The 22,375-nt window shown below is 41.9% G+C and overlaps 89 pseudogenes; all 89 read right to left on the minus strand.

Annotated features, from left to right (window-relative positions):
• Positions 1–485: 485 nt before the first annotated feature.
• Positions 486–602, minus strand: LOC142727142 (5S ribosomal RNA; annotated as a pseudogene).
• A 442-nt stretch (positions 603–1,044) lies between these two features.
• LOC142727143 (5S ribosomal RNA) lies at positions 1,045–1,161 on the minus strand (annotated as a pseudogene).
• Positions 1,162–1,229: 68 nt separating this feature from the next.
• LOC142727069 (5S ribosomal RNA) lies at positions 1,230–1,348 on the minus strand (annotated as a pseudogene).
• Positions 1,349–1,415: 67 nt separating this feature from the next.
• LOC142727667 (5S ribosomal RNA) lies at positions 1,416–1,534 on the minus strand (annotated as a pseudogene).
• Positions 1,535–2,718: 1,184 nt separating this feature from the next.
• Positions 2,719–2,835, minus strand: LOC142727578 (5S ribosomal RNA; annotated as a pseudogene).
• A 68-nt stretch (positions 2,836–2,903) lies between these two features.
• On the minus strand, positions 2,904–3,022 carry LOC142727173 (5S ribosomal RNA; annotated as a pseudogene).
• A 253-nt stretch (positions 3,023–3,275) lies between these two features.
• LOC142727422 (5S ribosomal RNA) lies at positions 3,276–3,394 on the minus strand (annotated as a pseudogene).
• Positions 3,395–3,461: 67 nt separating this feature from the next.
• Positions 3,462–3,580, minus strand: LOC142727328 (5S ribosomal RNA; annotated as a pseudogene).
• A 67-nt stretch (positions 3,581–3,647) lies between these two features.
• Positions 3,648–3,766, minus strand: LOC142727511 (5S ribosomal RNA; annotated as a pseudogene).
• Positions 3,767–3,833: 67 nt separating this feature from the next.
• On the minus strand, positions 3,834–3,952 carry LOC142727025 (5S ribosomal RNA; annotated as a pseudogene).
• A 67-nt stretch (positions 3,953–4,019) lies between these two features.
• LOC142727251 (5S ribosomal RNA) lies at positions 4,020–4,138 on the minus strand (annotated as a pseudogene).
• A 67-nt stretch (positions 4,139–4,205) lies between these two features.
• LOC142727317 (5S ribosomal RNA) lies at positions 4,206–4,324 on the minus strand (annotated as a pseudogene).
• Positions 4,325–4,577: 253 nt separating this feature from the next.
• LOC142727174 (5S ribosomal RNA) lies at positions 4,578–4,696 on the minus strand (annotated as a pseudogene).
• A 67-nt stretch (positions 4,697–4,763) lies between these two features.
• On the minus strand, positions 4,764–4,882 carry LOC142727674 (5S ribosomal RNA; annotated as a pseudogene).
• Positions 4,883–4,949: 67 nt separating this feature from the next.
• On the minus strand, positions 4,950–5,068 carry LOC142727320 (5S ribosomal RNA; annotated as a pseudogene).
• Positions 5,069–5,135: 67 nt separating this feature from the next.
• LOC142727113 (5S ribosomal RNA) lies at positions 5,136–5,254 on the minus strand (annotated as a pseudogene).
• Positions 5,255–5,321: 67 nt separating this feature from the next.
• Positions 5,322–5,440, minus strand: LOC142727175 (5S ribosomal RNA; annotated as a pseudogene).
• Positions 5,441–5,507: 67 nt separating this feature from the next.
• On the minus strand, positions 5,508–5,626 carry LOC142727009 (5S ribosomal RNA; annotated as a pseudogene).
• A 66-nt stretch (positions 5,627–5,692) lies between these two features.
• LOC142727534 (5S ribosomal RNA) lies at positions 5,693–5,811 on the minus strand (annotated as a pseudogene).
• Positions 5,812–5,878: 67 nt separating this feature from the next.
• On the minus strand, positions 5,879–5,997 carry LOC142727224 (5S ribosomal RNA; annotated as a pseudogene).
• Positions 5,998–6,064: 67 nt separating this feature from the next.
• Positions 6,065–6,183, minus strand: LOC142727026 (5S ribosomal RNA; annotated as a pseudogene).
• Positions 6,184–6,250: 67 nt separating this feature from the next.
• LOC142727252 (5S ribosomal RNA) lies at positions 6,251–6,369 on the minus strand (annotated as a pseudogene).
• Positions 6,370–6,436: 67 nt separating this feature from the next.
• Positions 6,437–6,555, minus strand: LOC142727319 (5S ribosomal RNA; annotated as a pseudogene).
• A 67-nt stretch (positions 6,556–6,622) lies between these two features.
• Positions 6,623–6,741, minus strand: LOC142727077 (5S ribosomal RNA; annotated as a pseudogene).
• A 67-nt stretch (positions 6,742–6,808) lies between these two features.
• Positions 6,809–6,927, minus strand: LOC142727176 (5S ribosomal RNA; annotated as a pseudogene).
• Positions 6,928–6,994: 67 nt separating this feature from the next.
• Positions 6,995–7,113, minus strand: LOC142727506 (5S ribosomal RNA; annotated as a pseudogene).
• A 67-nt stretch (positions 7,114–7,180) lies between these two features.
• Positions 7,181–7,299, minus strand: LOC142727008 (5S ribosomal RNA; annotated as a pseudogene).
• Positions 7,300–7,366: 67 nt separating this feature from the next.
• Positions 7,367–7,485, minus strand: LOC142727232 (5S ribosomal RNA; annotated as a pseudogene).
• Positions 7,486–7,738: 253 nt separating this feature from the next.
• Positions 7,739–7,857, minus strand: LOC142727304 (5S ribosomal RNA; annotated as a pseudogene).
• A 67-nt stretch (positions 7,858–7,924) lies between these two features.
• On the minus strand, positions 7,925–8,043 carry LOC142727257 (5S ribosomal RNA; annotated as a pseudogene).
• A 67-nt stretch (positions 8,044–8,110) lies between these two features.
• Positions 8,111–8,229, minus strand: LOC142727523 (5S ribosomal RNA; annotated as a pseudogene).
• A 253-nt stretch (positions 8,230–8,482) lies between these two features.
• Positions 8,483–8,601, minus strand: LOC142727177 (5S ribosomal RNA; annotated as a pseudogene).
• Positions 8,602–8,668: 67 nt separating this feature from the next.
• LOC142727144 (5S ribosomal RNA) lies at positions 8,669–8,787 on the minus strand (annotated as a pseudogene).
• Positions 8,788–9,040: 253 nt separating this feature from the next.
• LOC142727279 (5S ribosomal RNA) lies at positions 9,041–9,159 on the minus strand (annotated as a pseudogene).
• Positions 9,160–9,226: 67 nt separating this feature from the next.
• LOC142727114 (5S ribosomal RNA) lies at positions 9,227–9,345 on the minus strand (annotated as a pseudogene).
• A 67-nt stretch (positions 9,346–9,412) lies between these two features.
• LOC142727300 (5S ribosomal RNA) lies at positions 9,413–9,531 on the minus strand (annotated as a pseudogene).
• A 253-nt stretch (positions 9,532–9,784) lies between these two features.
• LOC142726996 (5S ribosomal RNA) lies at positions 9,785–9,903 on the minus strand (annotated as a pseudogene).
• Positions 9,904–9,970: 67 nt separating this feature from the next.
• Positions 9,971–10,089, minus strand: LOC142726997 (5S ribosomal RNA; annotated as a pseudogene).
• Positions 10,090–10,156: 67 nt separating this feature from the next.
• On the minus strand, positions 10,157–10,275 carry LOC142727294 (5S ribosomal RNA; annotated as a pseudogene).
• Positions 10,276–10,528: 253 nt separating this feature from the next.
• On the minus strand, positions 10,529–10,647 carry LOC142727089 (5S ribosomal RNA; annotated as a pseudogene).
• Positions 10,648–10,900: 253 nt separating this feature from the next.
• LOC142727289 (5S ribosomal RNA) lies at positions 10,901–11,019 on the minus strand (annotated as a pseudogene).
• A 67-nt stretch (positions 11,020–11,086) lies between these two features.
• Positions 11,087–11,205, minus strand: LOC142727621 (5S ribosomal RNA; annotated as a pseudogene).
• Positions 11,206–11,272: 67 nt separating this feature from the next.
• On the minus strand, positions 11,273–11,391 carry LOC142727565 (5S ribosomal RNA; annotated as a pseudogene).
• A 67-nt stretch (positions 11,392–11,458) lies between these two features.
• Positions 11,459–11,577, minus strand: LOC142727416 (5S ribosomal RNA; annotated as a pseudogene).
• Positions 11,578–11,644: 67 nt separating this feature from the next.
• On the minus strand, positions 11,645–11,763 carry LOC142727290 (5S ribosomal RNA; annotated as a pseudogene).
• Positions 11,764–12,016: 253 nt separating this feature from the next.
• Positions 12,017–12,135, minus strand: LOC142727225 (5S ribosomal RNA; annotated as a pseudogene).
• A 67-nt stretch (positions 12,136–12,202) lies between these two features.
• LOC142727504 (5S ribosomal RNA) lies at positions 12,203–12,321 on the minus strand (annotated as a pseudogene).
• A 67-nt stretch (positions 12,322–12,388) lies between these two features.
• Positions 12,389–12,507, minus strand: LOC142727341 (5S ribosomal RNA; annotated as a pseudogene).
• A 67-nt stretch (positions 12,508–12,574) lies between these two features.
• Positions 12,575–12,693, minus strand: LOC142727227 (5S ribosomal RNA; annotated as a pseudogene).
• A 67-nt stretch (positions 12,694–12,760) lies between these two features.
• On the minus strand, positions 12,761–12,879 carry LOC142727358 (5S ribosomal RNA; annotated as a pseudogene).
• A 67-nt stretch (positions 12,880–12,946) lies between these two features.
• LOC142727253 (5S ribosomal RNA) lies at positions 12,947–13,065 on the minus strand (annotated as a pseudogene).
• A 67-nt stretch (positions 13,066–13,132) lies between these two features.
• On the minus strand, positions 13,133–13,251 carry LOC142727262 (5S ribosomal RNA; annotated as a pseudogene).
• A 67-nt stretch (positions 13,252–13,318) lies between these two features.
• Positions 13,319–13,437, minus strand: LOC142727258 (5S ribosomal RNA; annotated as a pseudogene).
• A 67-nt stretch (positions 13,438–13,504) lies between these two features.
• Positions 13,505–13,623, minus strand: LOC142727242 (5S ribosomal RNA; annotated as a pseudogene).
• A 253-nt stretch (positions 13,624–13,876) lies between these two features.
• On the minus strand, positions 13,877–13,995 carry LOC142727537 (5S ribosomal RNA; annotated as a pseudogene).
• Positions 13,996–14,062: 67 nt separating this feature from the next.
• Positions 14,063–14,181, minus strand: LOC142727476 (5S ribosomal RNA; annotated as a pseudogene).
• Positions 14,182–14,248: 67 nt separating this feature from the next.
• LOC142727555 (5S ribosomal RNA) lies at positions 14,249–14,367 on the minus strand (annotated as a pseudogene).
• A 67-nt stretch (positions 14,368–14,434) lies between these two features.
• On the minus strand, positions 14,435–14,553 carry LOC142727463 (5S ribosomal RNA; annotated as a pseudogene).
• A 440-nt stretch (positions 14,554–14,993) lies between these two features.
• On the minus strand, positions 14,994–15,112 carry LOC142727228 (5S ribosomal RNA; annotated as a pseudogene).
• A 67-nt stretch (positions 15,113–15,179) lies between these two features.
• LOC142727131 (5S ribosomal RNA) lies at positions 15,180–15,298 on the minus strand (annotated as a pseudogene).
• A 67-nt stretch (positions 15,299–15,365) lies between these two features.
• LOC142727544 (5S ribosomal RNA) lies at positions 15,366–15,484 on the minus strand (annotated as a pseudogene).
• Positions 15,485–15,551: 67 nt separating this feature from the next.
• LOC142727203 (5S ribosomal RNA) lies at positions 15,552–15,670 on the minus strand (annotated as a pseudogene).
• A 253-nt stretch (positions 15,671–15,923) lies between these two features.
• On the minus strand, positions 15,924–16,042 carry LOC142727497 (5S ribosomal RNA; annotated as a pseudogene).
• A 440-nt stretch (positions 16,043–16,482) lies between these two features.
• Positions 16,483–16,601, minus strand: LOC142727285 (5S ribosomal RNA; annotated as a pseudogene).
• A 67-nt stretch (positions 16,602–16,668) lies between these two features.
• LOC142727178 (5S ribosomal RNA) lies at positions 16,669–16,787 on the minus strand (annotated as a pseudogene).
• Positions 16,788–16,854: 67 nt separating this feature from the next.
• On the minus strand, positions 16,855–16,973 carry LOC142727229 (5S ribosomal RNA; annotated as a pseudogene).
• Positions 16,974–17,040: 67 nt separating this feature from the next.
• LOC142727356 (5S ribosomal RNA) lies at positions 17,041–17,159 on the minus strand (annotated as a pseudogene).
• A 67-nt stretch (positions 17,160–17,226) lies between these two features.
• On the minus strand, positions 17,227–17,345 carry LOC142727244 (5S ribosomal RNA; annotated as a pseudogene).
• Positions 17,346–17,598: 253 nt separating this feature from the next.
• Positions 17,599–17,717, minus strand: LOC142727179 (5S ribosomal RNA; annotated as a pseudogene).
• Positions 17,718–18,157: 440 nt separating this feature from the next.
• Positions 18,158–18,276, minus strand: LOC142727484 (5S ribosomal RNA; annotated as a pseudogene).
• Positions 18,277–18,343: 67 nt separating this feature from the next.
• LOC142727527 (5S ribosomal RNA) lies at positions 18,344–18,462 on the minus strand (annotated as a pseudogene).
• Positions 18,463–18,529: 67 nt separating this feature from the next.
• LOC142727180 (5S ribosomal RNA) lies at positions 18,530–18,648 on the minus strand (annotated as a pseudogene).
• Positions 18,649–18,715: 67 nt separating this feature from the next.
• LOC142727230 (5S ribosomal RNA) lies at positions 18,716–18,834 on the minus strand (annotated as a pseudogene).
• A 67-nt stretch (positions 18,835–18,901) lies between these two features.
• Positions 18,902–19,020, minus strand: LOC142727357 (5S ribosomal RNA; annotated as a pseudogene).
• Positions 19,021–19,087: 67 nt separating this feature from the next.
• Positions 19,088–19,206, minus strand: LOC142727254 (5S ribosomal RNA; annotated as a pseudogene).
• Positions 19,207–19,273: 67 nt separating this feature from the next.
• On the minus strand, positions 19,274–19,392 carry LOC142727264 (5S ribosomal RNA; annotated as a pseudogene).
• A 67-nt stretch (positions 19,393–19,459) lies between these two features.
• LOC142727456 (5S ribosomal RNA) lies at positions 19,460–19,578 on the minus strand (annotated as a pseudogene).
• A 67-nt stretch (positions 19,579–19,645) lies between these two features.
• Positions 19,646–19,764, minus strand: LOC142727243 (5S ribosomal RNA; annotated as a pseudogene).
• Positions 19,765–20,017: 253 nt separating this feature from the next.
• Positions 20,018–20,136, minus strand: LOC142727538 (5S ribosomal RNA; annotated as a pseudogene).
• A 67-nt stretch (positions 20,137–20,203) lies between these two features.
• LOC142727556 (5S ribosomal RNA) lies at positions 20,204–20,322 on the minus strand (annotated as a pseudogene).
• Positions 20,323–20,389: 67 nt separating this feature from the next.
• Positions 20,390–20,508, minus strand: LOC142727291 (5S ribosomal RNA; annotated as a pseudogene).
• A 440-nt stretch (positions 20,509–20,948) lies between these two features.
• Positions 20,949–21,067, minus strand: LOC142727063 (5S ribosomal RNA; annotated as a pseudogene).
• A 67-nt stretch (positions 21,068–21,134) lies between these two features.
• LOC142727529 (5S ribosomal RNA) lies at positions 21,135–21,253 on the minus strand (annotated as a pseudogene).
• Positions 21,254–21,320: 67 nt separating this feature from the next.
• LOC142727342 (5S ribosomal RNA) lies at positions 21,321–21,439 on the minus strand (annotated as a pseudogene).
• Positions 21,440–21,506: 67 nt separating this feature from the next.
• Positions 21,507–21,625, minus strand: LOC142727181 (5S ribosomal RNA; annotated as a pseudogene).
• Positions 21,626–21,692: 67 nt separating this feature from the next.
• Positions 21,693–21,811, minus strand: LOC142727474 (5S ribosomal RNA; annotated as a pseudogene).
• Positions 21,812–21,878: 67 nt separating this feature from the next.
• LOC142727183 (5S ribosomal RNA) lies at positions 21,879–21,997 on the minus strand (annotated as a pseudogene).
• A 67-nt stretch (positions 21,998–22,064) lies between these two features.
• LOC142727231 (5S ribosomal RNA) lies at positions 22,065–22,183 on the minus strand (annotated as a pseudogene).
• Positions 22,184–22,250: 67 nt separating this feature from the next.
• LOC142727110 (5S ribosomal RNA) lies at positions 22,251–22,369 on the minus strand (annotated as a pseudogene).
• Positions 22,370–22,375: the final 6 nt, after the last annotated feature.

The raw sequence follows: 22,375 nt of genomic DNA on the forward strand, positions 1-22,375 counted from the left end.
CCATCTAACGAGAGCAGGCACATTCAGCTTAGAATGGCCATTGACATAAAATGCTTTAATCCATAGTCCTTTTCAATCGATTGTGAAACAAAATCTAAACGACATAATAAAAAGTCAACCGCACCACGGATTCCCAGAAAGTCTCCCACACTGGTACTAGCGAGGCCTTAAGCTGTGTAACTTCTGCGAACTGACGAAAGCAGGCACATTCAGCTTAGAATGGCCATTGATATTAAATGCTTTAATCCATAGTCCTTTTTAATCGATTGTGAAACAAAATCTAAACGACATAATAAAAAGTCAACCGCACCACGGATTCCCAGACAGTCTCCCACACTGGTACTAGCGAGGCCTTAAGCTGTGTAACTTCTGCAATCTGACGAGAGCAGGGACATTCAGCTTAGAATGGCCATTGACATTAAATGCTTTAATCCATAGTCCTTTTTAATCGATTGTGAAACAAAATCTAAACGACATAATAAAAATTCAACCGCACCACGGATTCCCAGACAGTCTCCCACACTGGTACTAGCGAGGCCTTAAGCTGTGTAACTTCTGCGATCTGACGAGAGCAGGCACATTCAGCTTAGAATGGCCATTGACGTTAAATGCTTTAATCCATAGTCCTATTTAATCTATTGTGAAACAAAATCTAAACGACATAATAAAAAGTCAACCGCACCACGGATTCCCAGACAGTCTCCCACACTGGTACTAGCGAGGAGTTAAGCTGTGTAACTTCTGCAATCTAACGAGAGCAGGCACATTCAGCTTAGAATGGCCATTGACATTAAATGCTTTAATCCATAGTCCTTTTTAATCGATTGTGAAACAAAATCTAAACGACATAATAAAAAGTCAACCGCACCACGGATTCCCAGACAGTCTCCCACACTGGTACTAGCGAGGCCTTAAGCTGTGTAACTTCTGCGATCTGACGAGAAGCAGGGACATTCAGCTTAGAATGGCCATTGACATTAAATGCTTTAATCCATAGTCCTTTTTAATCGATTGTGAAACAAAATCTAAACGACATAATAAAAATTCAACCGCACCACGGATTCCCAGACAGTCTCCCACACTGGTACTAGCGAGGCCTTAAGCTGTGTAACTTCTGCGATCTGACGAGAGCAGGCACATTCAGCTTAGAATGGCCATTGACGTTAAATGCTTTAATCCATAGTCCTATTTAATCTATTGTGAAACAAAATCTAAACGACATAATAAAAAGTCGACCGCACCACGGATTCCCAGACAGTCTCCCACACTGGTACTAGCGAGGCGTTAAGCTGTGTAACTTCTGCGATCTAACGAGAGCAGGCACATTCAGCTTAGAATGGCCATTGACTTTAAATGCTTTAATCCATAGTCCTTTTTAATCGATTGTGAAACAAAATCTAAACAACATAATAAAAAGTCTACCGCACCACGGATTCCCAGACAGTCTCCCACACTGGTACTAGCGAGGCCTTAAGCTGTGTAACTTCTGCGATCTGACGAGAGCAGGGACATTCAGCATAGAATTGCCATTGACATTAAAAGCCTTAATCCATAGTCCTATTTAATCTATTGTGAAACAAAATCTAAACAACATAATAAAAAGTCAACCGCACCATGGATTCCCAGACAGTCTCCCACACTGGTACTAGCGAGGCCTTAAGCTGTGTAACTTCTGCGTTCTGACGAGAGCAGGCACATTCAGCTTAGAATGGCCATTGACGTTAAATGCTTTCATCCATAGTCCTATTTAATCTATTGTGAAACAAAATCTAAACGACATAATAGAAAGTCAACCGCACCACGGATTCCCAGACAGTCTCCCACACTGGTAATAGCAAGGCCTTAAGCCGTGTAAGTTCTGCGATCTGACGAGAGCAGGCACATTCAGCTTAGAATGGCCATTGACATCAAATGCTTTAATCCATAGTCCTTTTTAATCGATTGTGAAACAAAATCTAAACGACATAATAAAAAGGCAACCGCAACACGGATTCCCAGAAAGTCTCCCACACTGGTACTAGCGAGGCCTTAAGCTGTGTAACTTCTGCGATCTGACGAGAGCAGGGACATTCAGCTTAGAATGGCCATTGACATTAAATGCTTTAATCCATAGTCCTTTTTAATAGATTGTGAAACAAAATCTAAACGACATAATAAAAAGGCAACCGCACCACGTATTCCCAGACAGTCTCCCACACTGGTACTAGCGAGGCGTTAAGCTGTGTAACTTCTGCGATCTAACGAGAGCAGGCACATTCAGCTTAGAATGGCCATTGACATTAAATGCTTTAATCCATAGTCCTTTTTAATCGATTGTGAAACAAAATCTAAACGACATAATAAAAAGGCAACCGCACCACGGATTCCCAGACAGTCTCCCACACTGGTACTAGCGAGGCCTTAAGCTGTGTAACTTCTGCGATCTGACGAGAGCAGTCACATTCAGCTTATAATGGCCATTGACATTAAAAGCCTTAATCCATAGTCCTATTTAATCTATTGTGAAAAAAAATCTAAACGACATAATAAAAAGTCAACCGCACCACGGATTCCCAGACAGTCTCCCACACTAGTACTAGCGAGGCGTTAAGCTGTGTAACTTCTGCGATCTGCCGAGAGCAGGCACATTCAGCTTAGAATGGCCATTGACATTAAAGGCTTTAATCCATAGTCCTTTTTAATCGATTGTGAAACAAAATCTAAACGACATAATAAAAATTCAACCGCACCACGGATTCCCAGACAGTCTCCCACACTGGTACTAGCGAGGCCTTAAGCTGTGTAATTTCTGCGTTCTGACGAGAGCAGGCACATTCAGCTTAGAATGGCGATTGACGTTAAATGCTTTAATCCATAGTCCTATTTAATCTATTGTGAAACAAAATCTAAACGACATAATAAAAAGTCAACCGCACCACGGATTCCCAGACAGTCTCCCACACTGGTACTAGCGAGGCCTTAAGCTGTGTAACTTCTGCGATCTGACGAGAGCAGGCACATTCAGCTTAGAATGGCCATTGACATTAAATGCTTTAATCCATAGTCCTTTTTAATCGATTGTGAAACAAAATCTAAACGACATAATAAAAAATCAACCGCACCACGGATTCCCAGACAGTCTCCCACACTGGTACTAGCGAGGCCTTAAGCTGTGTAACTTCTGCGATCTGACGAGAGCAGGCACATTCAGCTTAGAATGGACATTGACATTAAATGCTTTAATCCATAGTCCTATTTAATCTATTGTGAAACAAAATCTAAACGACATAATAAAAAGTCAACCGCACCACGGATTCCCAGACAGTCTCCCACACTGGTACTAGCGAGGCGTTAAGCTGGTTAACTTCTGCGATCTAACGAGAGCAGGCACATTCAGCTTAGAATGGCCATTGACATTAAATGCTTTAATCCATATTCCTTTTTAATCGATTGTGAAACAAAATCGAAATGACATAATAAAAAGTCAACCGCACCACGGATTCCCAGACAGTCTTCCACACTGGTACTAGCGAGGCCTTAAGCTGTGTAACTTCTGCGATCTGACGAGAGCAGGCACATTCAGCTTAGAATGGCCATTGACATTAACAGCCTTAATCCATAGTCCTATTTAATCTATTGTGAAACAAAATCTAAACAACATAATAAAAAGTCAACCGCACCACGGATTCCCAGACAGTCTCCCACACTGGTACTAGCGAGGCCTTAAGCTGTGTAACTTCTGCGATCTGACGAGAGCAGGGACATTCAGCTTTGAATGGCCATTGACATTAAAGGCTTTAATCCATAGTCCTTTTTAATCGATTGTGAAACAAAATCTAAACGACATAATAAAAATTCAACCGCACCACGGATTCCCAGACAGTCTCCCACACTGGTACTAGCGAGGCCTTAAGCTGTGTAACTTCTGCGTTCTGACGAGAGGAGGCACATTCAGCTTAGAATGGCCATTGACGTTAAATGCTTTAATCCATAGTCCTATTTAATCTATTGTGAAACAAAATCTAAACGACATAATAAAAAGTCAACCGCACCACGGATTCCCAGACAGTCTCCCACACTGGTACTAGCGAGGCCTTAAGCTGTGTAACTTCTGCGATCTGACGAGAACAGGCACATTCAGCTTAGAATGGCCATTGACATTAAAAGCCTTAATCCATAGTCCTATTTAATCTATTGTGAAACAAAATCTAAACAACATAATAAAAAGTCAACCGCACCACGGATTCCCAGACAGTCTCCCACACTGGTACTAGCGAGGCCTTAAGCTGTGTAACTTCTGCGATCTGACGAGAGCAGGCACATTCAGCTTAAAATGGCCATTGACATTAAAAGCCTTAATCCATAGTCCTATTTAATCTATTGTGAAACAAAATCTAAACAACATAATAAAAAGTCAACCGCACCACGGATTCCCAGACAGTCTCCCACACTGGTACTTGCGAGGCGTTAAGCTGTGTAACTTTTGCGATCTAACGAGAGCAGGCACATTCAGCTTAGAATGGCCATTGACATTAAATGCTTTAATCCATAGTCCTTTTTAATCGATTGTGAAACAAAATCTAAACGACATAATAAAAAGTCAACCGCACCACGGATTCCCAGACAGTCTCCCACACTGGTACTAGCGAGGCCTTAAGCTGTGTAACTTCTGCGATCTGACGAGAGCAGGCACATTCAGCTTAGAATGGCCATTGACATTAAAAGCCTTAATCCATAGTCCTATTTAATCTATTGTGAAACAAAATCTAAACAACATAATAAAAAGTCAACCGCACCACGGATTCCCAGACAGTCTCCCACACTGGTACTAGGGAGGCCTTAAGCTGTGTAACTTCTGCGATCTGACGAGAGCAGAGACATTCAGCTTAGAATGGCCATTGACATTAAATGCTTTAATCCATAGTCCTTTTTAATCGATTGTGAAACAAAATCTAAACGACATAATAAATAGTCAACCGCACCACGGATTCCCAGACAGTCTCCCACACTGGTACTAGCGAGGCCTTAAGCTGTGTAACTTCTGCGATCTGACGAGAGCAGGGACATTCAGCTTAGAATGGCCATTAACATTAAATGCTTTAATCCATAGTCCTTTTTAATCGATTGTGAAACAAAATCTAAACGACATAATAAAAATTCAACCGCACCACGGATTCCCAGACAGTCTCCCACACTGGTACTAGCGAGGCGTTAAGCTGTGTAACTTCTGCGATCTAACGAGAGCAGGCACATTCAGCTTAGAATGGCCATTGACATTAAATGCTTTAATCCATAGTCCTTTTTAATCGATTGTGAAACAAAATCTAAACGACATAATAAAAAGTCAACCGCACCACGGATTCCCAGACAGTCTCCCACACTGGTACTAGCGAGGCCTTAAGCTGTGTAACTTCTGCGATCTGACGAGAGCAGGCACATTCAGCTTAGAATGGCCATTGACATTAAAAGCCTTAATCCATAGTCCTATTTAATCTATTGTGAAACAAAATCTAAACAACATAATAAAAAGTCAACCGCACCATGGATTTCCAGACAGTCTCCCACACTGGTACTAGCGAGGCCTTAAGCTGTGTAACTTCTGCGATCTGACGAGAGCAGGGACATTCAGCTTAGAATGGCCATTGACATTAAATGCTTTAATCCATAGTCCTTTTAATCGATTGTGAAACAAAATCTAAACGACATAATAAAAATTCAACCGCACCACGGATTCCCAGACAGACTCCCACACTGGTACTAGCGAGGCCTTAAGCTGTGTAACTTCTGCGATCTGACGAGAGCAGGCACATTCAGCTTAGAATGGCCATTGACATTAAAAGCCTTAATCCATAGTCCTATTTAATCTATTGTGAAACAAAATCTAAACAACATAATAAAAAGTCAACCGCACCACGGATTCCCAGACAGTCTCCCACACTGGTACTAGCGAGGCCTTAAGCTGTGTAACTTCTGCGATCTGACGAGAGCAGGGACATTCAGCTTAGAATGGCCATTGACATTAAATGCTTTAATCCATAGTCCTTTTTAATCGATTGTGAAACAAAATCTAAACGACATAATAAAAATTCAACCGCACCACGGATTCCCAGACAGTCTCCCACACTGGTACTAGCGAGGCCTTAAGCTGTGTAACTTCTGCGTTCTGACGAGAGGAGGCACATTCAGCTTAGAATGGCCATTGACGTTAAATGCTTTAATCCATAGTCCTATTTAATCTATTGTGAAACAAAATCTAAACGACATAATAAAAAGTCAACCGCACCACGGATTCCCAGACAGTCTCCCACACTGGTACTAGCGAGGCCTTAAGCTGTGTAACTTCTGCGATCTGACGAGAACAGGCACATTCAGCTTAGAATGGCCATTGACATTAAAAGCCTTAATCCATAGTCCTATTTAATCTATTGTGAAACAAAATCTAAACAACATAATAAAAAGTCAACCGCACCACGGATTCCCAGACAGTCTCCCACACTGGTACTAGCGAGGCCTTAAGCTGTGTAACTTCTGCGATCTGACGAGAGCAGGCACATTCAGCTTAAAATGGCCATTGACATTAAAAGCCTTAATCCATAGTCCTATTTAATCTATTGTGAAACAAAATCTAAACAACATAATAAAAAGTCAACCGCACCACGGATTCCCAGACAGTCTCCCACACTGGTACTAGCGAGGCGTTAAGCTGTGTAACTTTTGCGATCTAACGAGAGCAGGCACATTCAGCTTAGAATGGCCATTGACATTAAATGCTTTAATCCATAGTCCTTTTTAATCGATTGTGAAACAAAATCTAAACGACATAATAAAAAGTCAACCGCACCACGGATTCCCAGACAGTCTCCCACACTGGTACTAGCGAGGCCTTAAGCTGTGTAACTTCTGCGATCTGACGAGAGCAGGCACATTCAGCTTAGAATGGCCATTGACATTAAAAGCCTTAATCCATAGTCCTATTTAATCTATTGTGAAACAAAATCTAAACAACATAATAAAAAGTCAACCGCACCACGGATTCCCAGACAGTCTCCCACACTGGTACTAGCGAGGCCTCAAGCTGTGTAACTTCTGCGATCTGACGAGGGCAGGCACATTCAGCTTAGAATGGCCATTGACATTAAAAGCCTTAATCCATAGTCCTTTTTAATCGATTGTGAAACAAAATCTAAACGACATAATAAAAATTCAACCGCACCACGGATTCCCAGACAGTCTCCCACACTGGTACTAGCGAGGCCTTAAGCTGTGTAACTTCTGCGACCTGACGAGAGCAGGGACATTCAGCTTAGAATGGCCATTAACGTTAAATGCTTTAATCCATAGTCCTATTTAATCGATTGTGAAACAAAATCTAAACGACATAATAAAAAGTCAACCGCACCACGGATTCCCAGACAGTCTCCCACACTGGTACTAGCGAGGCCTTAAGCTGTGTAACTTCTGCGTTCTGACGAGAGCAGGCACATTCAGCTTAGAATGGCCATTGACGTTAAATGCTTTAATCCATAGTCCTATTTAATCTATTGTGAAACAAAATCTAAACGACATAATAAAAAGTCAACCGCACCATGGATTGCCAGACAGTCTCCCACACTGGTACTAGCGAGGCCTTAAGCTGTGTAACTTCTGCGATCTGACGAGAACAGGCACATTCAGCTTAGAATGGCCATTGACATTAAAAGCCTTAATCCATAGTCCTATTTAATCTATTGTGAAACAAAATCTAAACAACATAATAAAAAGTCAACCGCACCACGGATTCCCAAACAGTCTCCCACACTGGTACTAGCGAGGCCTTAAGCTGTGTAACTTTTGCGTTCTGACGAGAGCAGGCACATTCAGCTTAGAATGGCCATTGACATTAAAAGCCTTAATCCATAGTCCTATTTAATCTATTGTGAAACAAAATCTAAACAACATAATAAAAAGTCAACCGCACCACGGATTCCCAGACAGTCTCCCACACTGGTACTAGCGAGGCCTTAAGCTGTGTAACTTCAGCGTTCTGACGAGAGCAGGCACATTCAGCTTAGAATGGCCATTGACGTTAAATGCTTTAATCCATAGTCCTATTTAATCTATTGTGAAACAAAATCTAAACGACATAATAAAAAGTCAACCGCACCACGGATTCCCAGACAGTCTCCCACACTGGTACTAGCGAGGCCTTAAGCTGTGTAACTTCTGCGATCTGACGAGAGCAGGCACATTCAGCTTAGAATGGCCATGGAAATTAAATGCTTTAATCCATAGTCCTATTTAATCTATTGTGAAACAAAATCAAAACGACATAATAAAAAGTCAACCGCACCACGGATTCCCAGACAGTCTCCCACACTGGTACTAGCGAGGCGTTAAGCTGTGTAACTTCTGCGATCTAAGAAGGGCAGGCACATTCAGCTTAGAATGGCTATTGACATTAAATGCCTTAATCCATAGTCCTTTTTAATCGATTGTGAAACAAAATCTAAACGACATAATAAAAAGTCAACCGCACCACGGATTCCCAGACAGTCTCCCACACTGGTACTAGCGAGGCCTTAAGCTGTGTAACTTCTGCGATCTGACGAGAGCAGGCACATTCAGCTTAGAATGGCCATTGACATTAAATGCTTTAATCCATAGTCCTTTTTAATCGATTGTGAAACAAAATCTAAACGACATAATAAAAAGTCAACCGCACCACGGACTCCCAGACAGTCTCCCACACTGGTACTAGCGAAGCCTTAAGCTGTGTAACTTCTGCGATCTGACGAGAGCAGGCACATTCAGCTTAAAATGTCCATTGACATTAAATGCTTTAATCCATAGTCCTTTTTAATCGATTGTGAAACAAAATCTAAACGACATAATAAAAAGTCAAGCGCATCACGGATTCCCAGACAGTCTCCCACACTGGTACTAGCGAGGTCTTAAGCTGTGTAACTTCTGCGATCTGACGAGAGCAGGCACATTCAGCTTAGAATGGCCATTGACATTAAAAGCCTTAATCCATAGTCCTATTTAATCTATTGTGAAACAAAATCTAAACAACATAATAAAAAGTCAACCGCACCACGGATTCCCAGACAGTCTCCCAAACTGGTACTAGCGAGGCCTTAAGCTGTGTAACTTCTGCGATCTGACGAGAGCAGGGACATTCAGCTTAGAATGGCCATTGACATTAAATGCTTTAATCCATAGTCCTTTTTAATCGATTGTGAAACAAAATCTAAACGACATAATAAAAATTCAACCGCACCACGGATTCCCAGACAGTCTCCCACACTGGTACTAGCGAGGCATTAAGCTGTGTAACTTCTGCGTTCTGACGAGAGCAGGCACATTCAGCTTAGAACGGCCATTGACATTAAAAGCCTTAATCCATAGTCCTATTTAATCTATTGTGAAACAAAATCTAAACAACATAATAAAAAGTCAACCGCACCACGGATTCCCAGACAGTCTCCCACACTGGTACTAGCGAGGCCTTAAGCTGTGTAACTTCTGCGATCTGACGAGAGCAGGCACATTCAGCTTAGAATGGCCATTGAAGTTAAATGCTTTAATCCATAGTCCTATTTAATCTATTGTGAAACAAAATCAAAACGACATAATAAAAAGTCAACCGCACCACGGATTCCCAGTCAGTCTCCCACACTGGTACTAGCGAGGCGTTAAGCTGTGTAACTTCTGCGATCTAACGAGGGCAGGCACATTCAGCTTAGAATGGCTATTGACATTAAATGCTTTAATCCATAGTCCTTTTTAATCGATTGTGAAACAAAATCTAAACGACATAATAAAAAGTCAACCGCACCACGGATTCCCAGACAGTCTCCCACACTGGTACTAGCGAGGCCTTAAGCTGTGTAACTTATGCGATCTGACGAGAGCAGGGCCATTCAGCTTAGAATGGCCATTGACATTAAATGCTTTAATCCATAGTCCTTTTTAATCGATTGTGAAACAAAATCTAAACGACATAATAAAAAGTCAACCGCACCACGGATTCCCAGACAGTCTCCCACACTGGTACTAGCGAGGCCTTAAGCTGTGTAACTTATGCGATCTGACGAGAGCAGGGCCATTCAGCTTAGAATGGCCATTGACATTAAATGCTTTAATCCATAGTCCTTTTTAATCGATTGTGAAACAAAATCTAAACGACATAATAAAAAGTCAACTGCACCACGGATTCCCAGACAGTCTCCCACACTGGTACTAGCGAGGCCTTAAGCTGTGTAACTTCTGCGTTCTGACGAGAGCAGGCACATTCAGCTTAGAATGGCCATTGACGTTAAGTGCTTTAATCCATAGTCCTATTTAATCTATTGTGAAACAAAATCTAAACGACATAATAAAAAGTCAACCGCACCATGGATTCCCAGACAGTCTCCCACACTGGTACTAGCGAGGCGTTAAGCTGTGTAACTTCGGCAATCTAACGAGGGCAGGCACATTCAGCTTAGAATGGCCATTGACATTAAATGCTTTAATCCATAGTCCTTTTTAATCGATTGTGAAACAAAATCTAAACGACATAATAAAAAGTCAACCGCACCACGGATTCCCAGACAGTCTCCCACAATGGTACTAGCGAGGCCTTAAGCTGTGTAACTTATGCGATCTGACGAGAGCAGGGACATTCATCTTAGAATGGCCATTGACATTAAATGCTTTAATCCATAGTCCTTTTTAATCGATTGTGAAACAAAATCTAAACGACATAATAAAAATTCAACCGCACCACGGATTCCCAGACAGTCTCCCACACTGTTACTAGCGAGGCTTTAAGCTGTGTAACTTCTGCGATCTGACGAGAGCAGGGACATTCAGCTTAGAATGGCCATTGACATTAAATGCTGTAATCCATAGTCCTTTTTAATCGATTGTGAAACAAAATCTAAACGACATAATAAAAATTCAACCGCACCACGGATTCCCAGACAGTCTCCCACACTGGTACTAGCGAGGCCTTAAGCTGTGTAACTTCTGCGTTCTGACGAGAGCAGGCACATTCAGCTTAGAATGGCCATTGACATTAAATGCTTTAATCCATAGTCCTTTTTAATCGATTGTGAAACAAAATCTAAACGACATAATAAAAAGTCAACCGCACCACGGACTCCCAGACAGTCTCCCACACTGGTACTAGCGAGGCCTTAAGCTGTGTAACTTATGCGATCTGACGAGAGCAGGGACATTCAGCTTAGAATGGCCATTGACATTAAATGCTTTAATCCATAGTCCTTTTTAATCGATTGTGAAACAAAATCTAAACGACATAATAAAAATTCAACCGCACCACAGATTCCCAGACAGTCTCCCACACTGGTACTAGCGAGGCCTTAAGCTGTGTAACTTCTGCGATCTGACGAGAGCAGGGACATTCAGCTTAGAATGGCCATTGACATTAAATGCTTTAATCCATAGTCCTTTTTAATCGATTGTGAAACAAAATCTAAACGACATAATAAAAAGTCAACCGCACCACGGATTCCCAGACAGTCTCCCACACTGGTACTAGCGAGGACTTAAGCTGTGTAACTTCTGCGATCTGACGAGAGCAGGCACATTCAGCTTAGAATGGCCATTGACATTAAATGCTGTAATCCATAGTCCTTTTTAATCGATTGTGAAACAAAATCTAAACAACATAATAAAAATTCAACCGCACCACGGATTCCCAGACAGTCTCCCACACTGGTACTAGCGAGGCCTTAAGCTGTGTAACTTCTGCGTTCTGACGAGAGCAGGCACATTCAGCTTAGAATGGCCATTGACGTTAAATGCTTTAATCCATAGTCCTTTTTAATCGATTGTGAAACAAAATCTAAACGACATAATAAAAATTCAACCGCACCACGGATTCCCAGACAGTCTCCCACACTGGTACTAGCAAGGTCTTAAGCTGTGTAACTTCTGCGAGCTGACGAGGGCAGGCACATTCAGCTTAGAATGGCCATTGACATTAAAAGCCTTAATCCATAGTCCTATTTAATCTATTGTGAAACAAAATCTAAACAACATAATAAAAAGTCAACCGCACCACGGATTCCCAGACAGTCTCCCACACTGGTACTAGCGAGGCCTTAAGCTGTGTAACTTCTGCGATCTGACGAGAGCAGGGACATTCAGCTTAGAATGGCCATTGACATTAAATGCTTGAATCCATAGTCCTTTTTAATCGATTGTGAAACAAAATCTAAACGACATAATAAAAATTCAACCGCACCACGGATTCCCAGACAGTCTTCCACACTGGTACTAGCGAGGCCTTAAGCTGTGTAACTTCTGCGTTCTGACGAGAGCAGGCACATTCAGCTTAGAATGGCCATTGACGTTAAATGCTTTAATCCATAGTCCTATTTAATCTATTGTGAAACAAAATCTAAACGACATAATAAAAAGTCAACCACACCACGGATTCCCAGACAGTCTCCCACACTAGTACTAGCGAGGCCTTAAGCTGTGTAACTTCTGCGATCTGACGAGAACAGGCACATTCAGCTTAGAATGGCCATTGACATTAAAAGCCTTAATCCATAGTCCTATTTAATCTATTGTGAAACAAAATCTAAACAACATAATAAAAAGTCAACCGCACCACGGATTCCCAGACAGTCTCCCACACTGGTACTAGCGAGGCCTTAAGCTGTGTAACTTCTGCGATCTGACGAGAGCAGGGACATTCAGCTTAGAATGGCCATTGACATTAAATGCTTTAATCCATAGTCCTTTTTAATCGATTGTGAAACAAAATCTAAACGACATAATAAAAAGTCAACCGCACCACGGATTCACAGACAGTCTCCCACACTGGTACTAGCGAGGCCTTAAGCCGTGTAACTTCTGCGTTCTGACGAGAGCAGGCACATTCAGCTTAGAATGGCCATTGACGTTAAATGCTTTAATCCATAGTCCTATTTAATCTATTGTGAAACAAAATCTAAACGACATAATAAAAAGTCAACCGCACCACGGATTCCCAGACAGTCTCCCACACTGGTACTAGCGAGGCCTTAAGCTGTGTAACTTCTGCGATCTGACGAGAACAGGCACATTCAGCTTAGAATGGCCATTGACATTAAAAGCCTTAATCCATAGTCCTATTTAATCTATTGTGAAACAAAATCTAAACAACATAATAAAAAGTCAACCGCACCACGGATTCCCAGACAGTCTCCCACACTGGTACTAGCAAGGCCTTAAGCTGTGTAACTTCTGCGATCTGACGAGAGCAGGCACATTCAGCTTAGAATGGCCATTGACATTAAAAGCCTTAATCCATAGTCCTATTTAATCTATTGTGAAACAAAATCTAAACAACATAATAAAAAGTCAACCGCACCACGGATTCCCAGACAGTCTCCCACACTGGTACTAGCGAGGCCTTAAGCTGTGTAACTTCAGCGTTCTGACGAGAGCAGGCACATTCAGCTTAGAATGGCCATTGACGTTAAATGCTTTAATCCATAGTCCTATTTAATCTATTGTGAAACAAAATCTAAACGACATAATAAAAAGTCAACTGCACCACGGATTCCCAGACAGTCTCCCACACTGGTACTAGCGAGGCCTTAAGCTGTGTAACTTCTGCGTTCTGACGAGAGCAGGCACATTCAGCTTAGAATGGCCATTGAAGTTAAATGCTTTAATCCATAGTCCTATTTAATCTATTGTGAAACAAAATCAAAACGACATAATAAAAAGTCAACCGCACCACGGATTCCCAGACAGTCTCCCACACTGGTACTAGCGAGGCGTTAAGCTGTGTAACTTCTGCGATCTAACAAGGGCAGGCACATTCAGCTTAGAATGGCCATTCACATTAAATGCTTTAATCCATAGTCCTTTTTAATCGATTGTGAAACAAAATCTAAACGACATAATAAAAAGTCAACCGCACCACGGATTCCCAGACAGTCTCCCACACTGGTACTAGCGAGGCCTTAAGCTGTGTAACTTATGCGATCTGACGAGAGCAGGGACATTCAGCTTAGAATGGCCATTGACATTAAATGCTTTAATCCATAGTCCTTTTTAATCGATTGTGAAACAAAATCTAAACGACATAATAAAAATTCAACCGCACCACGGATTCCCAGACAGTCTCCCACACTGGTACTAGCGAGGCCTTAAGCTGTGTAACTTCTGCGATCTGACGAGAGCAGGGACATTCAGCTTAGAATGGCCATTGACATTAAATGCTTTAATCCATAGTCCTTTTTAATCGATTGTGAAACAAAATCTAAACGACATAATAAAAAGGCAACCGCACCACGGATTCCCAGACAGTCTCCCACACTGGTACTAGCGAGGACTTAAGCTGTGTAACTTCTGCGATCTGACGAGAGCAGGCACATTCAGCTTAGAATGGCCATTGACATTAAATGCTGTAATCCATAGTCCTTTTTAATCGATTGTGAAACAAAATCTAAACGACATAATAAAAATTCAACCGCACCACGGATTCCCAGACAGTCTCCCACACTGGTACTAGCGAAGCCTTAAGCTGTGTAACTTCTGCGTTCTGACGAGAGCAGGCACATTCAGCTTAGAATGGCCATTGACGTTAAATGCTTTAATCCATAGTCCTATTTAATCTATTGTGAAACAAAATCTAAACGACATAATAAAAAGTCAACCGCACCACGGATTCCCAGACAGTCTCCCACACTGGAACTAGCGAGGGCTTAAGCTGTGTAACTTCTGCGATCTGACGAGAGCAGGAACATTCAGCTTAGAATGGCCATTGAAGTTAAATGCTTTAATCCATAGTCCTTTTTAATCGATTGTGAAACAAAATCTAAACGACATAATAAAAAAGTCAACCGCACCACGGATTCCCAGACAGTCTCCCACACTGGTACTAGCGAGGCGTTAAGCTGTGTAACTTCTGCGATCTAACGAGGGAAGGCACATTCAGCTTAGAATGGCCATTGACATTAAATGCGTTAATCCATAGTCCTTTTTAATCGATTGTGAAACAAAATCTAAACGACATAATAAAAAGTCAACCGCACCACGGATTCCCAGACAGTCTCCCACACTGGTACTAGCGAGGCCTTAAGCTGTGTAACTTCTGCGATCTGACGAGAGCAGGGACATTCAGCTTAGAATGGCCATTGACATTAAATGCTTTAATCCATAGTCTTTTTTAATCGATTGTGAAACAAAATCGAAACGACATAATAAAAATTCAACTGCACCACGGATTCCCAGACAGTCTCCCACACTGGTACTAGCGAGGCGTTAAGCTGTGTAACTTCTGCGATCTAACGAGAGCAGGCACATTCAGCTTAGAATGGCCATTGACATTAAATGCTTTAATCCATAGTCCTTTTTAATCGATTGTGAAACAAAATCTAAACGACATAATAAAAAGTCAACCGCACCACGGATTCCCAGACAGTTTCCCACACTGGTACTAGTGAGGCCTTAAGCTGTGTAACTTCTGCGATCTGACGAGAGCAGGCACATTCAGTTTAGAATGGCCATTGACATTAAAAGCCTTAATCCATAGTCCTATTTAATCTATTGTGAAACAAAATCTAAACAACATAATAAAAAGTCAACCACACCACGGATTCCCAGACAGTCTCCCACACTGGTACTAGCGAGGCCTTAAGCTGTGTAACTTCTGCGTTCTGACGAGAGCAGGCACATTCAGCTTAGAATGGCCATTGACATTAAATGTTTTAATCTATAGTCCTATTTAATCTATTGTGAAAAAAAATCTAAACGACATAATAAAAAGTCGACCGCCCCACGGATTCCCAGACAGTCTCCCACACTGGTACTAGCGAGGCGTTAAGCTGTGTAACTTCTGCGATCTGACGAGAGCAGGCACATTCAGCTTAGAATGGCCATTAACATTAAATGCTTTAATCCATAGTCCTTTTTAATCGATTGTGAAACAAAATCTAAACGACATAATAAAAAGTCAACCGCACCACGGATTCCCAGACAGTCTCCCACACTGGTACTAGCGAGGCCTTAAGCTGTGTAACTTCTGCAATCTGACGAGAGCAGGCACATTCAGCTTAGAATAGCCATTGACATTAAAAGCCTTAATCCATAATCCTATTTAATCTATTGTGAAACAAAATCTAAACAACATAATAAGAAGTCAACCACACCACGGATTCCCAGACAATCTCCCACACTGGAACTAGCGAGGGCTTAAGCTGTGTAACTTCTGCGATCTGACGAGAGCAGGCACATTCAGCTTAGAATGGCCATTGAAGTTGAATGCTTTAATCCATAGTCCTATTTAATCTATTGTGAAACAAAATCTAAACGACATAATAAAAAAGTCAACCGCACCACGGATTCCCAGACAGTCTCCCACACTGGTACTAGCGAGGCGTTAAGCTGTGTAACTTCTGCGATCTAACGAGGGAAGGCACATTCAGCTTAGAATGGCCATTGACATTAAATGCTTTAATCCATAGTCCTTTTTAATCGATTGTGAAACAAAATCTAAACGACATAATAAAAAGTCAACCGCACCACGGATTCCCAGACAGTCTCCCACACTGGTACTAGCGAGGCCTTAAGCTGTGTAACTTCTGCATTCTGACGAGAGCAGGCACATTCAGCTTAGAATGGCCATTGACATTAAATGCTTTAATCCATAGTCCTTTTTAATCGATTGTGAAACAAAATCTAAACGACATAATAAAAAGTCAACCGCACCACGGATTCCCAGACAGTCTCCCACACTGGTACTAGCGAGGCCTTAAGCTGTGTAACTTCTGCGATCTGACGAGAGCAGGCACATTCAGCTTAGAATGGCCATTGACATTAAATGCTTTAATCCATAGTCCTTTTTAATCGATTGTGAAACAAAATCTAAACGACATAATAAAAAGTCAACCGCACCACGGATTCCCAGACAGTCTCCCACACTGGTACTAGCGAGGCCTTAAGCTGTGTAACTTCTGCGATCTGACGAGAGCAGGGACATTCAGCTTAGAATGGCCATTGACATTAAATGCTTTAATCCATAGTCCTTTTTAATCGATTGTGAAACAAAATCTAAACGACATAATAAAAATTCAACCGCACCACGGATTCCCAGACAGTCTCCCACACTGGTACTAGCGAGGCCTTAAGCCGTGTAACTTCTGCGTTCTGACGAGAGCAGGCACATTCAGCTTAGAATGGCCATTGATGTTAAATGCTTTAATCCATAGTCCTATTTAATCTATTGTGAAACAAAATCTAAACGACATAATAAAAAGTCAACCGCACCACGGATTCCCAGACAGTCTCCCACACTGGTACTAGCGAGGCCTTAAGCTGTGTAACTTCTGCGTTCTGACGAGAGCAGGCACATTCAGCTTAGAATGGCCATTGACATTAAATGTTTTAATCTATAGTCCTATTTAATCTATTGTGAAAAAAAATCTAAACGACATAATAAAAAGTCGACCGCCCCACGGATTCCCAGACAGTCTCCCACACTGGTACTAGCGAGGCGTTAAGCTGTGTAACTTCTGCGATCTGACGAGAGCAGGCACATTCAGCTTAGAATGGCCATTAACATTAAATGCTTTAATCCATAGTCCTTTTTAATCGATTGTGAAACAAAATCTAAACGACATAATAAAAAGTCAACCGCACCACGGATTCCCAGACAGTCTCCCACACTGGTACTAGCGAGGCCTTAAGCTGTGTAACTTCTGCGATCTGACGAGAGCAGGCACATTCAGCTTAGAATGGCCATTGACATTAAAAGCCTTAATCCATAATCCTATTTAATCTATTGTGAAACAAAATCTAAACAACATAATAAGAAGTCAACCACACCACGGATTCCCAGACAATCTCCCACACTGGAACTAGCGAGGGCTTAAGCTGTGTAACTTCTGCGATCTGACGAGAGCAGGCACATTCAGCTTAGAATGGCCATTGAAGTTAAATGCTTTAATCCATAGTCCTATTTAATCTATTGTGAAACAAAATCTAAACGACATAATAAAAAAGTCAACCGCACCACGGATTCCCAGACAGTCTCCCACACTGGTACTAGCGAGGCGTTAAGCTGTGTAACTTCTGCGATCTAACGAGGGAAGGCACATTCAGCTTAGAATGGCCATTGACATTAAATGCTTTAATCCATAGTCCTTTTTAATCGATTGTGAAACAAAATCTAAACGACATAATAAAAAGTCAACCGCACCACGGATTCCCAGACAGTCTCCCACACTGGTACTAGCGAGGCCTTAAGCTGTGTAACTTCTGCGATCTGCCGAGAGCAGGCACATTCAGCTTAGAATGGCTATTGACATTAAATGCTGTAATCCATAGTCCTTTTTAATCGATTGTGAAACAAAATCTAAACGACATAATAAAAATTCAACCGCACCACGGATTCCCAGACAGTCTCCCACACTGGTACTAGCGAGGCCTTAAGCTGTGTAACTTCTGCATTCTGACGAGAGCAGGCACATTCAGCTTAGAATGGCCATTGACATTAAATGCTTTAATCCATAGTCCTTTTTAATCGATTGTGAAACAAAATCTAAACGACATAATAAAAAGTCAACCGCACCACGGATTCCCAGACAGTCTCCCACACTGGTACTAGCGAGGCCTTAAGCTGTGTAACTTCTGCGATCTGACGAGAGCAGGCACATTCAGCTTAGAATGGCCATTGACATTAAATGCTTTAATCCATAGTCCTTTTTAATCGATTGTGAAACAAAATCTAAACGACATAATAAAAAGTCAACCGCACCACGGATTCCCAGACAGTCTCCCACACTGGTACTAGCGAGGCCTTAAGCTGTGTAACTTCTGCGATCTGACGAGAGCAGGGACATTCAGCTTAGAATGGCCATTGACATTAAATGCTTTAATCCATAGTCCTTTTTAATCGATTGTGAAACAAAATCTAAACGACATAATAAAAATTCAACCGCACCACGGATTCCCAGACAGTCTCCCACACTGGTACTAGCGAGGCCTTAAGCCGTGTAACTTCTGCGTTCTGACGAGAGCAGGCACATTCAGCTTAGAATGGCCATTGATGTTAAATGCTTTAATCCATAGTCCTATTTAATCTATTGTGAAACAAAATCTAAACGACATAATAAAAAGTCAACCGCACCACGGATTCCCAGACAGTCTCCCACACTGGTACTAGCGAGGCCTTAAGCTGTGTAACTTCTGCGATCTGACGAGAACAGGCACATTCAGCTTAGAATGGCCATTGACATTAAAAGCCTTAATCCATAGTCCTATTTAATCTATTGTGAAACAAAATCTAAACAACATAATAAAAAGTCAACCGCACCACGGATTCCCAGACAGTCTCCCACACTGGTACTAGCAAGGCCTTAAGCTGTGTAACTTCTGCGATCTGACGAGAGCAGGCACATTCAGCTTAGAATGGCCATTGACATTAAAAGCCTTAATCCATAGTCCTATTTAATCTATTGTGAAACAAAATCTAAACAACATAATAAAAAGTCAACCGCACCACGGATTCCCAGACAGTCTCCCACACTGGTACTAGAGAGGCCTTAAGCTGTGTAACTTCAGCGTTCTGACGAGAGCAGGCACATTCAGCTTAGAATGGCCATTGACGTTAAATGCTTTAATCCATAGTCCTATTTAATCTATTGTGAAACAAAATCTAAACGACATAATAAAAAGTCAACTGCACCACGGATTCCCAGACAGTCTCCCACACTGGTACTAGCGAGGCCTTAAGCTGTGTAACTTCTGCGTTCTGACGAGAGCAGGCACATTCAGCTTAGAATGGCCATTGAAGTTAAATGCTTTAATCCATAGTCCTATTTAATCTATTGTGAAACAAAATCAAAACTACATAATAAAAAGTCAACCGCACCACGGATTCCCAGACAGTCTCCCACACTGGTACTAGCGAGGCGTTAAGCTGTGTAACTTCTGCGATCTAACAAGGGCAGGCACATTCAGCTTAGAATGGCCATTCACATTAAATGCTTTAATCCATAGTCCTTTTTAATCGATTGTGAAACAAAATCTAAACGACATAATAAAAAGTCAACCGCACCACGGATTCCCAGACAGTCTCCCACACTGGTACTAGCGAGGCCTTAAGCTGTGTAACTTATGCGATCTGACGAGAGCAGGGACATTCAGCTTAGAATGGCCATTGACATTAAATGCTTTAATCCATAGTCCTTTTTAATCGATTGTGAAACAAAATCTAAACGACATAATAAAAAGGCAACCGCACCACGGATTCCCAGACAGTCTCCCACACTGGTACTAGCGAGGACTTAAGCTGTGTAACTTCTGCGATCTGACGAGAGCAGGCACATTCAGCTTAGAATGGCCATTGACATTAAGTGCTGTAATCCATAGTCCTTTTTAATCGATTGTGAAACAAAATCTAAACGACATAATAAAAATTCAACCGCACCACGGATTCCCAGACAGTCTCCCACACTGGTACTAGCGAGGCCTTAAGCTGTGTAACTTCTGCGTTCTGACGAGAGCAGGCACATTCAGCTTAGAATGGCCATTGACGTTAAATGCTTTAATCCATAGTCCTATTTAATCTATTGTGAAACAAAATCTAAACGACATAATAAAAAGTCAACCGCACCACGGATTCCCAGACAGTCTCCCACACTGGAACTAGCGAGGGCTTAAGCTGTGTAACTTCTGCGATCTGACGAGAGCAGGCACATTCAGCTTAGAATGGCCATTGAAGTTAAATGCTTTAATCCATAGTCCTATTTAATCTATTGTGAAACAAAATCTAAACGACATAATAAAAAAGTCAACCGCACCACGGATTCCCAGACAGTCTCCCACACTGGTACTAGCGAGGCGTTAAGCTGTGTAACTTCTGCGATCTAACGAGGGAAGGCACATTCAGCTTAGAATGGCCACTGACATTAAATGCTTTAATCCATAGTCCTTTTTAATCGATTGTGAAACAAAATCTAAACGACATAATAAAAAGTCAACCGCATCACGGATTCCCAGACAGTCTCCCACACTGGTACTAGCGAGGCCTTAAGCTGTGTAACTTCTGCGATCTGCCGAGAGCAGGCACATTCAGCTTAGAATGGCTATTGACATTAAATGCTGTAATCCATAGTCCTTTTTAATCGATTGTGAAACAAAATCTAAACGACATAATAAAAATTCAACCGCACCACGGATTCCCAGACAGTCTCCCACACTGGTACTAGCGAGGCCTTAAGCTGTGTAACTTCTGCATTCTGACGAGAGCAGGCACATTCAGCTTAGAATGGCCATTGACATTAAATGCTTTAATCCATAGTCCTTTTTAATCGATTGTGAAACAAAATCTAAACGACATAATAAAAAGTCAACCGCACCACGGATTCCCAGACAGTCTCCCACAGTGGTACTAGCGAGGCCTTAAGCTGTGTAACTTCTGCGTTCTGACGAGAGCAGGCACATTCAGCTTAGAATGGCCATTTACGTTTTTTGCTTTAATCCATAGTCCTATTTAATCTATTGTGAAACAAAATCTAAACAACATAAAAAAAAGTCAACCGCACCACGGATTCCCAGACAGTCTCCCACACTGGTACTAGCGAGGCCTTAAGCTGTGTAACTTCTGCGATCTGACGAGAGCAGGCACATTCAGCTTAGAATGGCCATTGACATTAAATGCTTTAATCCATAGTCCTTTTTAATCGATTGTGAAACAAAATCTAAACGACATAATAAAAAGTCAACCGCACCACGGATTCCCAGACAGTCTCCCACACTGGTACTAGCGAGGCCTTAAGCTGTGTAACTTCTGCGATCTGACGAGAGCAGGGACATTCAGCTTAGAATGGTCATTGACATTAAATGCTTTAATCCATAGTCCTTTTTAATCGATTGTGAAACAAAATCTAAACGACATAATAAAAAGTCAACCGCACCACGGATTCCCAGACAGTCTCCCACACTGGTACTAGCGAGGCCTTAAGCTGTGTAACTTCTGCGATCTGACGAGAGCAGGCACATTCAGCTTAGAATGGCCATTGACATTAAATGCTTTAATCCATAGTCCTTTTTAATCGATTGTGAAACAAAATCTAAACGACATAATAAAAAGTCAACCGCACCACGGATTCCCAGACAGTCTCCCACACTGGTACTAGCGAGGCCTTAAGCTGTGTAACTTCTGCGATCTGACGAGAGCAGGGACATTCAGCTTAGAATGGCCATTGACATTAAATGCTTTAATCCATAGTCCTTTTTAATCGATTGTGAAACAAAATCTAAACGACATAATAAAAAGTCAACCGCACCACGGATTCACAGACAGTCTCCCACACTGATACTAGCGAGGCCTTAAGCTGTGTAACTTCTGCGATCTGACGAGAGCAGTCACATTCAGCTTAGAATGGCCATTGACATTAAA

Source organism: Rhinoderma darwinii, unplaced genomic scaffold (assembly GCF_050947455.1).
Source record: "Rhinoderma darwinii isolate aRhiDar2 unplaced genomic scaffold, aRhiDar2.hap1 Scaffold_647, whole genome shotgun sequence".
NCBI classification, from domain to species: Eukaryota; Metazoa; Chordata; class Amphibia; order Anura; family Rhinodermatidae; genus Rhinoderma; species Rhinoderma darwinii.